Consider the following 13,420-nt stretch of genomic DNA (forward strand, 5'->3'; position numbering starts at 1 on the left):
CAACGCAGCTATTGGCAGTACCAACATAACAGACATCCTATAAGTTTGACAATTCAGACAATTTTCAGCCACACAAAGCTGTAATAATGGCATAAGAGGCTGGTAGTAATCGTTTTTGGTGTATATTGACTTAATAAATACGGTTGCTGTGCTCATCTCAAAATTAAAAAAGACACCGCCACCATGTGGTGGGCTGTGTCTTGAGGCGGTGCTGACAATTAAGTGCTGGTGTCGAGCACGGGAAACCACCGCCACAAATTAAGTACTGCAGCATCCATGACACTACATAGATGAGTCGCTAAATCGATGTGACGACTACAAAGATGACTGGCACAGAGACAACAACTGAAACAATTTAGGTAAGAAGAAAGTATTTAATTGCATGAAAGGAATTAAACACAGGGTAGAGAAGAATTTAATAGTATCTATAAAATAAATGGTAAGGATGACTCACATTGTTTAATTAAATATACGTTTATTAAGCATTAGTGAACTATTTAAAAATAGATTAAGAAAAATTATTTGATACACAGGAAATTAATTATTCAAAGGTAAGGATTATTATAAGGGCAAGGTCTAAGGATAATTATTTAATTAAAATACATGTACTATGAATTCAAGGTTATCGGTAATAGTAGTATTTGGCTATGGATACGTGTCACATCACCTCTGAGATCATTGATCATTTTCTTTTTTATTGTCCCACCCAGGCGGATTTTAGGAAAACCTGGACAATCCCAGTATGCCGCCTACTGTCGTCCAGATCTCCTAGCGAAGACTATGCATTCTTAGATCTGATACTACACGATGGCTCGTATTTGCAATATCGAGATGTTTGCTGTATTGTTGGTGGAGAAGGTCCAAACTGTATAAAAGTGCCTCTGTAAATATGACTGGTTAATACCTAATAATACCTACTATTATAAGTTCTGGAGATGAAATCATGTAATTTATGTATTCCCTCTAGTGCTGCTATAGTCCGCCTGCCATAAGACTTTTATGAAACATGGGTTTCTCATTTTTATTGTTTTATATTTATGAAATGCTTTTATTACTGTAAATGATCATATTTTGATCGAATAAAGAATGTATAATTTAGGTAAGAAGAAAGCATTTAATTGCGTGAAAGGAATTAAACACAGGGTAAAGAAGAATTTAATAGTATCTATAAAAAAATGGTAAGGATGACTCATGTTGTTTAATTAAATATACATTTATTAAGCGTTAGTGGACTATTCAAAAATAGATTAAGAAAAATGATTTGATACACAGGAAATTAATTTAAAGCATATTATTCAAAGGTAAGGACTATTATAAGGACAAGGTCTAAGGATAATTATTTAATTAAAATACATGTACTATGAATTCAAGGTTATGGGTAATCGTAGTATTAGGCTATGGTTAATTAATTATTTCGAATTAATTTAATTACATTTAATTAAGCCATATTTTAGGGCTAGGAATAGCTATCTCAAAACGGCACTTAATTAAAATAAATATAATTAAATCAAAACGAGTGTTAAAGTTAATGTTAGGTTAGCAATAATAATTTCCTTAAATAACTTTTAGTTACAAAAATATGGAATATAATTTTTTTAATTAGTTCACAAAATATGAAGAATTTGAGGTGGTGATAATTTGAGGGTTAGATTGTAAGGTCTGGAGAGCGATAAAATACTTTTACATTTACCTTGTAGATGTCGTGACATCAGCAGAGTCTATAATAATCTTACAGTTTGACGTTGTTCCCGAGGCGCATAGGCTGTCTACCGCCATAGGGCATGCGTATTTAAGAAAGCCCTTTCTGCCTTTTCCTGGTTTAAATGTTATTGCGAAAGGGTTGAGTTTGTAGGTAACAAGTCTAATTTGTGACCAAGAGGTAAAAAAGGATGCCAAAAAAATTAACTGTATAAATAAGGAGTTTCAATCCAAGGTCACCCAGACTCCTCTCTTTTGTGGCAGGTGGACTCAGAGGATAAGAAGGGGTGTCCCCTCGGATATAGTTAGTATGAACTCTTTCTTGGAAAGAAAAATATAGGAAAGTAAGGAGAGGGTGCTCCAAGAGGGGTAGAAAGAGAATGAGCATGAGCCATGTTTGTGGAAGAAGAAAGGAGGGTACCGAGTACAGCTACCAGGTGCCCCCTGGCATGTGTGTGACACCTTGGACAGCACTGACTGTTTTCCTCGACTGGAACTGCATACTGGGACTTGTAGTTCCACCTTCAACATTCTAAGCAGGAGCTCAAAAACTCCAGCATGTAAAGTGCTGCTGGTCCAAAAGCCACGGCTAGAAGTATGCAACAAATACAATAATGCACAACATGCAGATATGTCATGAATAGACCTGAGTGAAATTTAAATTATGCCAGTGCAATTCCTGTAATTTGGGGAATTTGGCGATACACTTGTTTTATGAAAGTCCCACATTTACGCACCACTTCCTGTAATTATGCCATTTGTGCTAAAAATGTATCCTGAAACTCCCTGTTCATAATAAAAATGCATCACTAGTGCAAATGAACAATTGGGGTCAAGCAGCTGTTGTTCGTAGGGCTTTTGTTAAATATGTCCTTGTGCCAAAAATGTATGTGACGACGTATTTTGCACTAAAATATAGTGCAAAATTATGGATTTGCCTTTCACCTTATTATGCATAATTTTGCTGAAAGCTCACGTAATTATGCAAAAGCAAATTATGAAAATCTTGTACACTACTACTCATTAGATCAGCCAAAGGAAAATAATATACCAGCATCAAGGATAAAGCCACCACAAGAAGCAGAAAGCTTTTCAAGACAATCAAGCACCGCATCAACCCACTGTCATACCCGCCGATTCCTCACTCCATAGAAAAGTGTAATGCACTCAAAGTCTTCTTCAGTGATAAAATGCGGAAGATAAAACCGCTCATTGACAACACCAAGCCTGCTTCACTTCTTATGCCCACCCCTTCCCATAGAATCCTTCTATGGTCAGCCTTTAGAAACCCCATCTCGCGCAGACCTGCTCAATTACCTCAAAGCTGCTAATTATGAAAATGATGTCTTGCTCTTGTCTTTCATCAAAACTCTCTCTGTGAGTTCTTTCTTACCCTATTTACACCTGCCAATGCTTTCCTCACTTAATACACCTATCAAGACAAGCCAGATCCTATCACTACTACAGAAACCTACACTAGACCCTGATGACCTTGCCAACTACAGGCCCATCGCTCACCTACCATTAATCAAAAGGACCACGGAAAAAGCAGTCTATGGTTCTCTCAAAGATTACATCAATGCAAACCATCTCAAGCACGACCACCAGTCTGGCTTCAGATCATGCTGCAGAATGGGTGACGTCTGCCTCACACATCGCAGGCTTGACCACAGATGAAGATGACCGCTGCCTCCTGATACCCCGGGCCCTCTCAGCAGCCTTTGACATGCTTGTCCATCCCACCCTTACACACAACTTAGGGTCTCTAATTGGAATGACCAGCAATGTCCTTCACTGGTTTTCCTTCCACTTTTGCAACTGACCAGCCGCGGCCCGTGGAGGGAGTTACGGTGGGGCAGGAAGGCGGGGTGGGGGAGGGGCAGGGTGGGGGGTGCTAAAAACCAGAATATGGATAAATGGAGGCAAGTAAACAATTTAATAAATAAAACGAATTTCGTAGCGCGTCCTCCATATTCCGGTTTTTAGCACCCCCCAACTGCCCGTCCCCCGCCCCGCTTTTCTGCCCCACCTGAACTCCCTCCACGGGCCGTGGCTGCAACTGACACTAGATTCTTCCCTTCCAAGTCACACACGATTATAATCACCCGGGGTCCATGCTGTCTCCTGTCATCTTCCACCTTTACATGGAGCCGTTTGGTGCTCTACTCACAGATAAAAGCATCAACATTCACCTATATGTTAATGATATGCAGCTCTACTTCAAAGTCTTCTCTGCTGCAGAAATCCAGTGGGTCAGACACTGCCTGCACAACCTGACGCTTAACCCAACCAAGATAGAATTCATGTTATAGCCAAGAGCAACAATCAAGAAACAGTACAAATGTGGCTCAGAGACATGAACCATGACCGGTTCAAACCCCAACTTTCAACAAATACCAAGCCACTTGAGTCACGCCCCCCTTAAGGATCACATTGCAAAAACAGCAAAGGCAACCTGGTACCTGCTCTCTCGTCTAAACAAAGCAAAACAATTTCTTCCATAAAATGACTTTTAAACTGCTGTTAAAGCCCTCATACTCTTGCATCTGAATGATGGTTACGCCATACTCCATGGCCTACCAGACTCTGCACTGGCACCCCATAAGGACATCCTACCTTTATTGGCTTGTTTCATCCCGGGCCTGAAGAAATATGATCACATCACCCCCATCCTGATGAAACTGCATTGGCTCTCCTTGCAAACCAGCATCACATTCCAAAACCAGTCATGTCCTTCATAAAGCCACCACACCCAGCACCTCGCCATCTATGGTGGGTCTATGCACAATGGCAGCCAAGACACCATCAGGCACCAAAAGACTTAATAATGTGTTCAAAAGCAAAAACAAGGCACAAAGCCTTTTCCATCTATGCCACCAGGAGCTCAAACAACATTCCCCAATGATGCTCCAATTTATGAAAGAGCTGCCGAGTCGCTAACTCAAAGAAATCTGCAACACAATGAATTAACTATTCACAGCCCAACTACCTTTCCTATCACTCGTCGACTTTATGCTTGTCTTCGACCCTGTACAACACCCCGCTGCCTTTTAGTAAGGTTCTTGCTATAGAAATAACAGAAGCATGCACATGTTCATATATGCAGCTGCCTAAACACCAGCACAAGAGCTGAGTTTCTGCATTTTGTAGGTTGGAGGGAACCTTTCAGATGTCATTTTGGAGTATTATGGAAGCCAATGAAGTAGCCTTGGTACATGTGTATGGTTGGTCGCTTTCTCTGATCCTACTACAAGGCCTTTCCTAGTTTGGTAATAAATACATCAGGTGCTCCATTGTACTTTGATGAAAGGAAGGACTTGCAAGGTAGCTTGAGGGCACAGTGACTAGACAGAAGCCTGTGCTTCTATGGACATTGTGTTTTCAAGTAGGAATCAGAAGCCCTGCCCTTTCTAGTGGGAAACCTATGAATGTCAGATTGCTGCAGAATAATCTGTCTTTTGAAATTATACTTTAATCCTATCAGCCCGCGTTTAAGCTACACAGGTTTATGCAGCTATTTCCATCCTGTTTCTTCTGTCCCATTTATAGTCCCTGTTATTAAGTGGTCTACAAGATATGGCGGATGGAGCTAGGCCCGTAATGCCATTTCCAGCAGCCCTTACGGCCAGGTTTACTTTCTGATCCAGTAATTTGGGGAAGAATTGGAAGAAGCCTTGTTAACAAACTTGCTTCATAGTTTAGATCTAGCTACTAATGAACATATCACATATTCTTGTTCCATGACATTCATTTTTATTGCGAGTAGTTAGAGGGTTTACATTTTTTCCGAACTCTACCCCATATTGTCCATGAGATATAAGTAGTTAATCAGTGACAAAGGACCTGCTTAAAGTTTTCTCAAGTAATATCAAACTTTTCTACTGATCAATACGTGTATTAATCTATCTATGTTGGAGGCTACATCTCTGGCCCTTCCCCCATACCTAGAATGCACAGGCACTATTATAGTGTGAGGAGACACAGCTTCTGTTGTATCACCAAATACAAAGCTAGGTCAACTGGCTGTACCACTGGATAAGGATGTGTTAGATAAACATGTCCAGGTACTAAATTAGGTCCTACTTGGGCATTTCAATTTTTTTAACAAGAAGGTGTTCTGAGTTTTTATCCAATTAAGAACGAAAATATTTGCAGTGTTGAATCTTCACCTGCGTTCAATGCTTTCCTCCATTTTCTGATGTCTTTGCAGACTTTGGGTCATGGTTTTTGCCAGGTGCGGCCGGCACAGGCAACAACAGTAGGGCGGGGACAGGGCGGTGGTTTTTATTATTTATTATTGGACAGTTTCCATTAGGGACCAGGAAATCAAAATAGGCCTTGCTGGATTCCCGTTCAACAATGGAATAGAATGATGGCGCCATTTTGGATTGGGAAGTACTAAAGTATAGAGAGCCATGCCATGGAATTGAAGCAAGAGCAACACCAGTGACACCCAATGGTCTGTCCTAAAGAGCATATCTTCAAGGTAGGACACGAAGGAAGAGTATCCCACCTTGTGGATTTTCTGGAAACAGATGCAGAGAGCAAAGCGGAAGACCCCAAGCCCAGAGAAACCAGAGTGTAAGTAATTTGCATAGAGACACAGGGCTCTCACTTGTGGCAGGACCTCACATTGAGAAACTGCAGTTTGAAGATTCCCGCCTAGAGTGAGTGCCCCCTGCCACGATTGCGGGGCCTCTGCCATGAGTGGGAAACCCTTTGTAAATTGGGCCCATAGTGGACCCACCAACCCACATATCCACTGATTGGGTGTGACAGCTGCTGCCAGGTGGGGTAGAGTGAGATTTAGTCCATTATAGCACCCTCGGGACAAAGGACAGCTACCCTGACCGCATGCCTTCCTTCTACTCTCCACCACTCCCAAGGACCACAGCGGATGGAGCCACGGAAGCGGATTCCTAGAAGTGGATGAGCCAACAAATTAACAAGGAGAGCCGAGCCAGAGTCCGCAGGCCTGGCTGGGCTCTAAGAGCCTGTGCACGAGCCGAGGCCTGGAAATACTTGACACATAAACTGTGCACCAAACACCGTAAAGAAATTCGATAACGACTCTTCAAAGTTCAAAAAAGGGCATTTGAGAGGCGTTTTAACTTAGTACATCAGTTGATATCACTGTATTGAGAAATGCAAAAAGAACAATTGATGGACAGAATGCAGAACAATGTCACACATTCACCCCAGTACAGATGGATTTAACCCAGATCTCTTGACTGGGGTGAATGTATGAATTATTCCGCATTCCGTCCGTCATTTATTTATTTATTTATTTATTTAATTTATATGGCGCGTTATAACCACAGGGGTCTCTAAGCGCTGTTAACCATTTGTTTGCGCATCACTCAATTGAGAGGCATTTAATAAAAGTAACAGTTTTTAACTTGAACTTAAAAACATTCACTCCCCCCGCCTCTGCCATGCCATTAGTGAATTAAGATGCAAGTCGGTTGGCACGTGCACCCTGCATGTCGCCTAGATTCTTACTTGGAGCAACATCAATGTTATTTAAATCAGACACGAGGGAAGGTACTTGTACAGCGCACATACTTGTGCACATACATGTACTGGACTCACACATTTCAAAGTGCTCTCAAATGCAGTAAGGAAAAAAAAGGAAGCTCAGTGAAATCAAATACTTGCTCAAATATTTGTGTGGGGTCACCCAGTTCAGTCAAGCGAGGAAGCAGGGAAAAGACCTCGTTTTTCTGATTTTCTTTACTTTTTAAGCAATCACAGCACCCGCGCTTTTACCGTGCGATGTTCACAGCTAAAGAGCAGTGCCACAAAGGCGTGTATTCTCTGCATTGATGGGAAAGTCTTGCATGATTAGCAATTAACTTGTCTCTTCCCAAAAGGATCCCTGGAGCCCTGACGCTTTATCTGGCATTTTAGGAGCCGGCCGGCGTTTCCGAATGAGATGAGGGAATGTCTTGCATTGAGTGGCATTAAATGCATGGAGGTGGAGCGCTTCAGGAAGGCCCTGCGAGTGCATTAAGAGAGGGCAGGTGTGTCTAATGCCTTGAATGTGGAAGAATTAATGGCCCTCTTAAATCTTTATGGAAGTTGAGCCGTCTTACTCTCTGACGCTCTCTTTCCATATTTATCCCTTTATTTTTCACTTTTCATCTTAGTCTATCTCTCTAATACCTTTTATGTTCTATCCTGTCTTCCTTTAATCCCTTCATCACCCTACAGTCTGTGTCCTGTCACTCTCCCTCGTCCCTCCTACCTCTCCTTCTTACCTCCCCTGCTCGCATCTTTCCAACCCATTTCTTCCATATTCCTACTCACCTCTTCTCTCGTTCTGCCCCCTTCTTTCGTATGTCCTCTCCCTTCTTCCTCCCTTTCTCCCCTTCATCTTATACCTTCTCTGCTCTTCCTCAGCCCTCTCTCGTTACTTTACCCCTGCATTCCCCTTTCTTCCCTCTGGTATGAACTCTTCTCACAGCTCTAAGTTAAAAAACATTTAAATGAAAATGAAGATTATTCATAAAAGTGATTAATAACTTTTGCACTCTAGAAATGACTATATTTGAAAGCTGGAGTTCTCATGATGTCATTTAATTTCCCAGCTTTTACAATTGTTTATTAAGAATACATTTGCATAACTCGTAATTGGTATGTATATTGTATATTTATCTGTATCAATAAAACATCTCACTGGGTTAAAATTAATAAAACTATATATTGCAGAATTGCATTTCATTTTAAAACCCTGTAAATATATTTTCAACTTCTTTTTAAGTTCTAGCTAATTCGGCTGTCTTCATTTTTGCACATAACTTTTGCCTCCTGGCCTCCTCTTTTTCGGCTCCAGCACTCTTTCCTCTGCCTTCCTTTGTCCTCAATGTTCGTCCCTTTTCTTTGCGTCTTCCATTCATTCTTTCACTTTTCTGCGTTGTCTTCCTAGTTCCGCAGTCTTGAGTCAGCCTTTCAATATACCCTCCCGCCGCTTCCACCTCTTGTATCCCTCTCTAACATCACTTCTCTCAGTTCTTACTCAACCTTTCCTGCATCTTCTCTTCTCTGATCCTCTGTCTTCCTTCTTCATTTGCAACCAGTTTTACTCCTTGCTCAGCTCTTCTCCACGGCGCTCACTATTCTTCATGCAGGGACGGCTTTAGCGTTGGGGCTCCCAGTGCCACAATCTTTTATTTGCACACACATGACACCCTCCCCCCCAGTGACCTCCTTCTCCACGGACTCCCTCACTTTACATCACACACATTACACAGAGACAATGAATCAGACGTGCATAAATCAGTGTAAGGAAATGTTGCATAAGGCAATGAGGAATACAAGGTGTAGCAATCACGTCATCCATAGTTGTAGGCAGTATGTTTTAGGAGTGTTTGGTTTGGAGAAGCACAAACTCAGGATTTAAATCAGACCACAGTGGTTGGGGCTTGGCTTTACTAATGAACTGCAAGTAACAAAAAGATCTATGTAACAAGAGCAGTACCCACTGAGTTATCCACAGTTCTGTGAACTGCATGGTATGGGTATATACTAGATGGCATGGTAACCCTCTGCGCTACTTTCTGAGGAGTCAAAACTGCCACCAGACAAAACTCATGTCTCTCTCTCCAGCAGAAATATTGGGCCATACGTATCATGCACTTTTGTGCTGGCAAATGGCCCGATCTAACAGTTTGCAGCCGAAAAAATGCATGTTGTTATGTATAAATTCCAATTTGCTATTCAGTAACATGAATCCGAATCGCAATTTGGAATTGCGAATACATACCGATTCGGTATTAGGAAAGGGCATGCTCAGGAGGTCCATTGCTAATACTGAATCATACCATTATGTAGGAATGTTTGGTGACTGAAATGCAGTCAAATTTTTTTTGCATTTTACCACCTAATTCAAGTAGGTGAAAACCAATTCGCAATGGTAAAGGGTCCCCAAGGGACCCCTTCCCCTTTGTGAATGGTTGCGAAAACATGTATTTAGAGAAGGCATTGGTCCCATTGACCACTGCCTACTCTTAAAAACGCATTTGCAATGCAATAGGTCCTGCATTTGCAAGAGATTGACCTATTGGCAATGTAAATGACAATGCCTTTTATGTATGGGTTTTTAAATCATGCAAGCGGTACGTAAACACGCACTATGTACTCATAGTCCTTGCTTACGAGAATCAAGGCTGGCAGTAAAAGTGGCGCAGTTACTGCCAGCCTTGATTATTGTAAGCAACGACTATAAGTATAAAGTGCATGTTTACGCCCCACTAGCAGGTTTTCAAAACTCATAAATAAAAGCATTATTTACAATGCAATAGATCAAACTCTTGCAAATGTGAGACCTGTTGCTTGTTTGGGAGCCCACCAGCCACTCTGGTGACAGAAATGAGAAGCAGGTGTGTCCTTAGGAAGATTAAATAGGGTTCTTGTGGCAAAGTTAGTATCGTATAGAGCTGAAAGAACTAGTAACGGGGAAGGCCTACTAGTGTGCTGCTGAGTTAGTCCACCCTGCTGAGGATCACTGACTCCATCAATGCCTTAGGGATGTAAGAGGGGTTCTTATGAATGTTTACAAGCTGGTACCCTGCTGTAGTGGGTGTGTAATGTGGTGCCTGTTACACTCTGTACCTTGCAGGAGGCACATTAACCCATTATTCTATCTGATGAAGGGTTAAAGCTGTGACAAAAGTGCATACAGGGGAAACAACCTTTACAACACAGTCATCACATGTAATGTAAATGTACATGTATTTATATAGCGCAAATCGCCCACATCGCAGGCATCTATGCGCTTGCTTGGGGAACCCGTCCTGGTATTCCCCTGTGAGATACCCCGGCAGGGTATCCACAAGGTGAAAGCCAGGCATCCCGCCGCGAGGGGCCGTTGTGGAGATTAAGCAAGCTATTGCCCAGAGTCGCAGAGTGTGAACCCGTGAGTCGAGTAGGCACCGGAGCGAGAATTATCGAGTCCGTGGAATTATTGAGCCCAACCCCCGTCGGGGCGGGGAATTGAACCCTGGTCCAGGGCCGATCTCAGCTTCCGGGTTTGCCGCCTCTAACCCCTGAGCCACTCTTCTCCACATTGCAACATCCTTTACAACGCATGTCACTACAACGCAGCCATTACATTGCATGTCACTACAACGCATGACACTACAATGCATGTCACTACAACACAGGCATTACATCGCATGTCATTACAACACAGACCATTACAACGCATAGTACCACTATCCAACACTTGCCCTACTGTTGCACCCTCGGAGTTAGATTAGTTATTTTTACCCCTACACTATTCAACACTTACCCTACTGTTGCACCCCCTCGAGTTAAAATAGTACTTTTTACCCCTACACTATCCGACTCTTACCTTAAATGCAATGTAATGGTTAGCGTTGTAAGGGTATGCGTTGTAAATTTATAATGCGATGTAATGGAATGCGTTGTAAATGTATTTTTAAAATTTTTGTTGTAATGGCAGGCGATGTTAATGTATGCGTTGTAAGGGATGCTGCTGTGTAAAAACTGCGTTGTAAGGGGGTGCGTTGTAAATGCATGCGTTGTAAAGTCATACATTCGCATACAGATCTCTCCACCACAGACCATCAGAATTTTCTTAATGTTATTATAGAACCCAACTTTCTAGGCACACACAGAGCTCTCCAGGAGGTGCCCATGTGTTATTTTAAAATGCAGTCTGTTGGCGACAAATACGTAAGCCACATCAGAGTTCACATTTGTTCTGCCAGTTCGCAGCTGGTCTTTATAAATGTTTAAATTGAGAGATTGCGCTCCGAGTGACTTCGATGGCAGTGAGAGCCCCTACCCAGGCTGGAGAGAGTGGAGGCCTGGAGGTGGCCTCCAGCTCCCAGCATCAAATCTGCTCCCACCCTTTCTGGCCTCCCAGCGAAATGCCCGGTGCCCGTGTGAGCCAGTCCGGGCCTGGGTGTCTAGCAGAGATGGCGAAGCCGAGGTGTCTGGAGGGAAGTACACTGAAGTGGAACATTGGCGATCTAATGAAGGGCCACCCGGTGGTGTGTTGTTGTTATAGAAAATGATGAACGTGCCTAGATGTGAGGTGTGAGAAAGCTGGGAGGGGAAAGATGCGTGTCACTGGCACAGGGGTCGGTGGTGTAAAAACCCAAAAGAAGAGATGAGGGCAACCAAGGCTGTATAAAAAGATAATAGACCTAGATCCAGAACTGAGCCTTGTTGAACCCAGTAAATGATGAACTGCCCCTGTCGGTAAAACACAAATTTCTGAGCAAATGCATTAACCCACCAAGCTCTCTGCTGGGGTGGAACGGGGGGTGGGGCTGTATGTGCGACTGCCTCCAATTACTGCCAATGCCGTCAAAAAATTCCTTGAAAGTGATTACATTGATTCTTACGAACAGATTCCCGGGGCATTAGCCTAGTCAGGAGAACAGCTGAGCCGCAAAAACCATCTTTAACCATGCCTGAGCAGCCGACAGAAACCCGTGCCTGCGCGAGGCTGTGTATAATGTCGGGTTTAATGTTTTCAATGATAGCCCCTCTTCCCCGACCCTCCCCGTGCCCTGCTCCTGTTGATTCCACGGGGGAGGTTCCCCCCAGCGTCCCACCCACTCCCCCACCTCTCCATTCGGTGAGCTTTCCCCACCACACGGGGGCCCTGGATGCGGGAGGGCTGCTGGGCTCTGTGCAGCCCCTCACGCGGATGCCACCACCCCCTCCCCCTCCCGTGGGAGAGATGCCCGTGATCACGAAATCCAACCCTCAGAACGATGGGCTCGTCGAATGAAGGAATCACCTCAGACGGCTGTCTTCTTGCTGCTTTTATGTTTTTTTTAAAGATGTATTTGTTTTCTTCTGGCTAACATTTCACCCTCCTACTTTTTGCCAAGAAGTGATTCCTCGGCCGCGGGTGTCCGTGGAGGGCTCTAGGTGCTGGGCACGGGCGCCGCCACCCACCCGCCCCCTGCGCGGAGGGCGCTGCTGCTGTCACCGCACAGACATGCCCAGCTGTCACTCCCCAGCTCGCGCTCGTCTCTCCTCTCCTCCCCTCCTCACTGCCGCCTGCACTCGGAGGATGGTAGTCTCTCGCACCTGCCTTCCACCTCCCGCCGCCTCGGATCGCGCCTGCCCCCTGCCGGGTGGGCTGGAAGCCCGGGCTCCCGGGGTGGCAGAGGGTGGGAGGCTGAGACCTGCCCTGAGGCCGTCTGTCTGACCTGAGCCTCGGGCGAGGCTGCCGGAGGGCGACTCGAGAGCTGGACAGAGAGCAGCCTGCTCCTGGGAGAACAGTAAGTTATACCTGGGCACTAGTGCCCGCATCCCTGCCCCCTCCCCGGGTAAAAGGGTGGGTTGTTTTCCAATACATCCTCAACCCTTCATTATAGATGCACTACTCTTGATAACTAAGACCTCTCGGTGGGTTCATGCGCTTGAAGCAGCGACCTTTGTGCGTGACGTGCAGGTCATCTGTTCGTATTGCCTCAGGTTGTCATCCTCGTAGAGTCGACTGAATGAGTGGGGGCATGATAGCACCTGTTGTTTAAGGGTCGCCAATGTTGCTGCTAGGCGCCTAGTTGCATGTAATCCCTCCCTAGCGCCTACCCTTGAGCAGTATGCAGCGCTCCGCTGCCCGGGGGCCAGATCCCCCTCCACAACCTCAGTGAAATACCTCACACTCCAAGACATTCCATAAACGGTAAATGGTGTTATGTCATTGTTAGAAATGAGGTGCCAGCCCAGCCCC

General features: G+C 44.2%; 2 protein-coding genes across 2 annotated transcripts in view; one reads left to right on the forward strand and one right to left on the reverse strand.

The window, feature by feature from the left end:
• Nucleotides 1–13,420, reverse strand: part of LOC147733967 (voltage-dependent calcium channel subunit alpha-2/delta-4-like) — a 961,982-nt gene that overhangs the window by 241,850 nt on the left and 706,712 nt on the right. The window lies entirely within an intron of this gene.
• The window catches only part of LOC147733968 (leucine-rich repeat and transmembrane domain-containing protein 2-like), a 68,401-nt gene continuing 67,483 nt past the window's right edge, over nt 12,503–13,420 (forward strand). Inside the window, exon 1 of the mRNA XM_086952874.1 lies at nt 12,503–12,965. The gene's annotated coding sequence lies outside the window, so the exon portion shown is untranslated. The remainder of the gene's footprint in view (nt 12,966–13,420) is intronic.

This window comes from Lissotriton vulgaris, chromosome 1_2, assembly GCF_964263255.1.
Source record: "Lissotriton vulgaris chromosome 1_2, aLisVul1.2, whole genome shotgun sequence".
Classification (NCBI taxonomy): Eukaryota; Metazoa; Chordata; class Amphibia; order Caudata; family Salamandridae; genus Lissotriton; species Lissotriton vulgaris.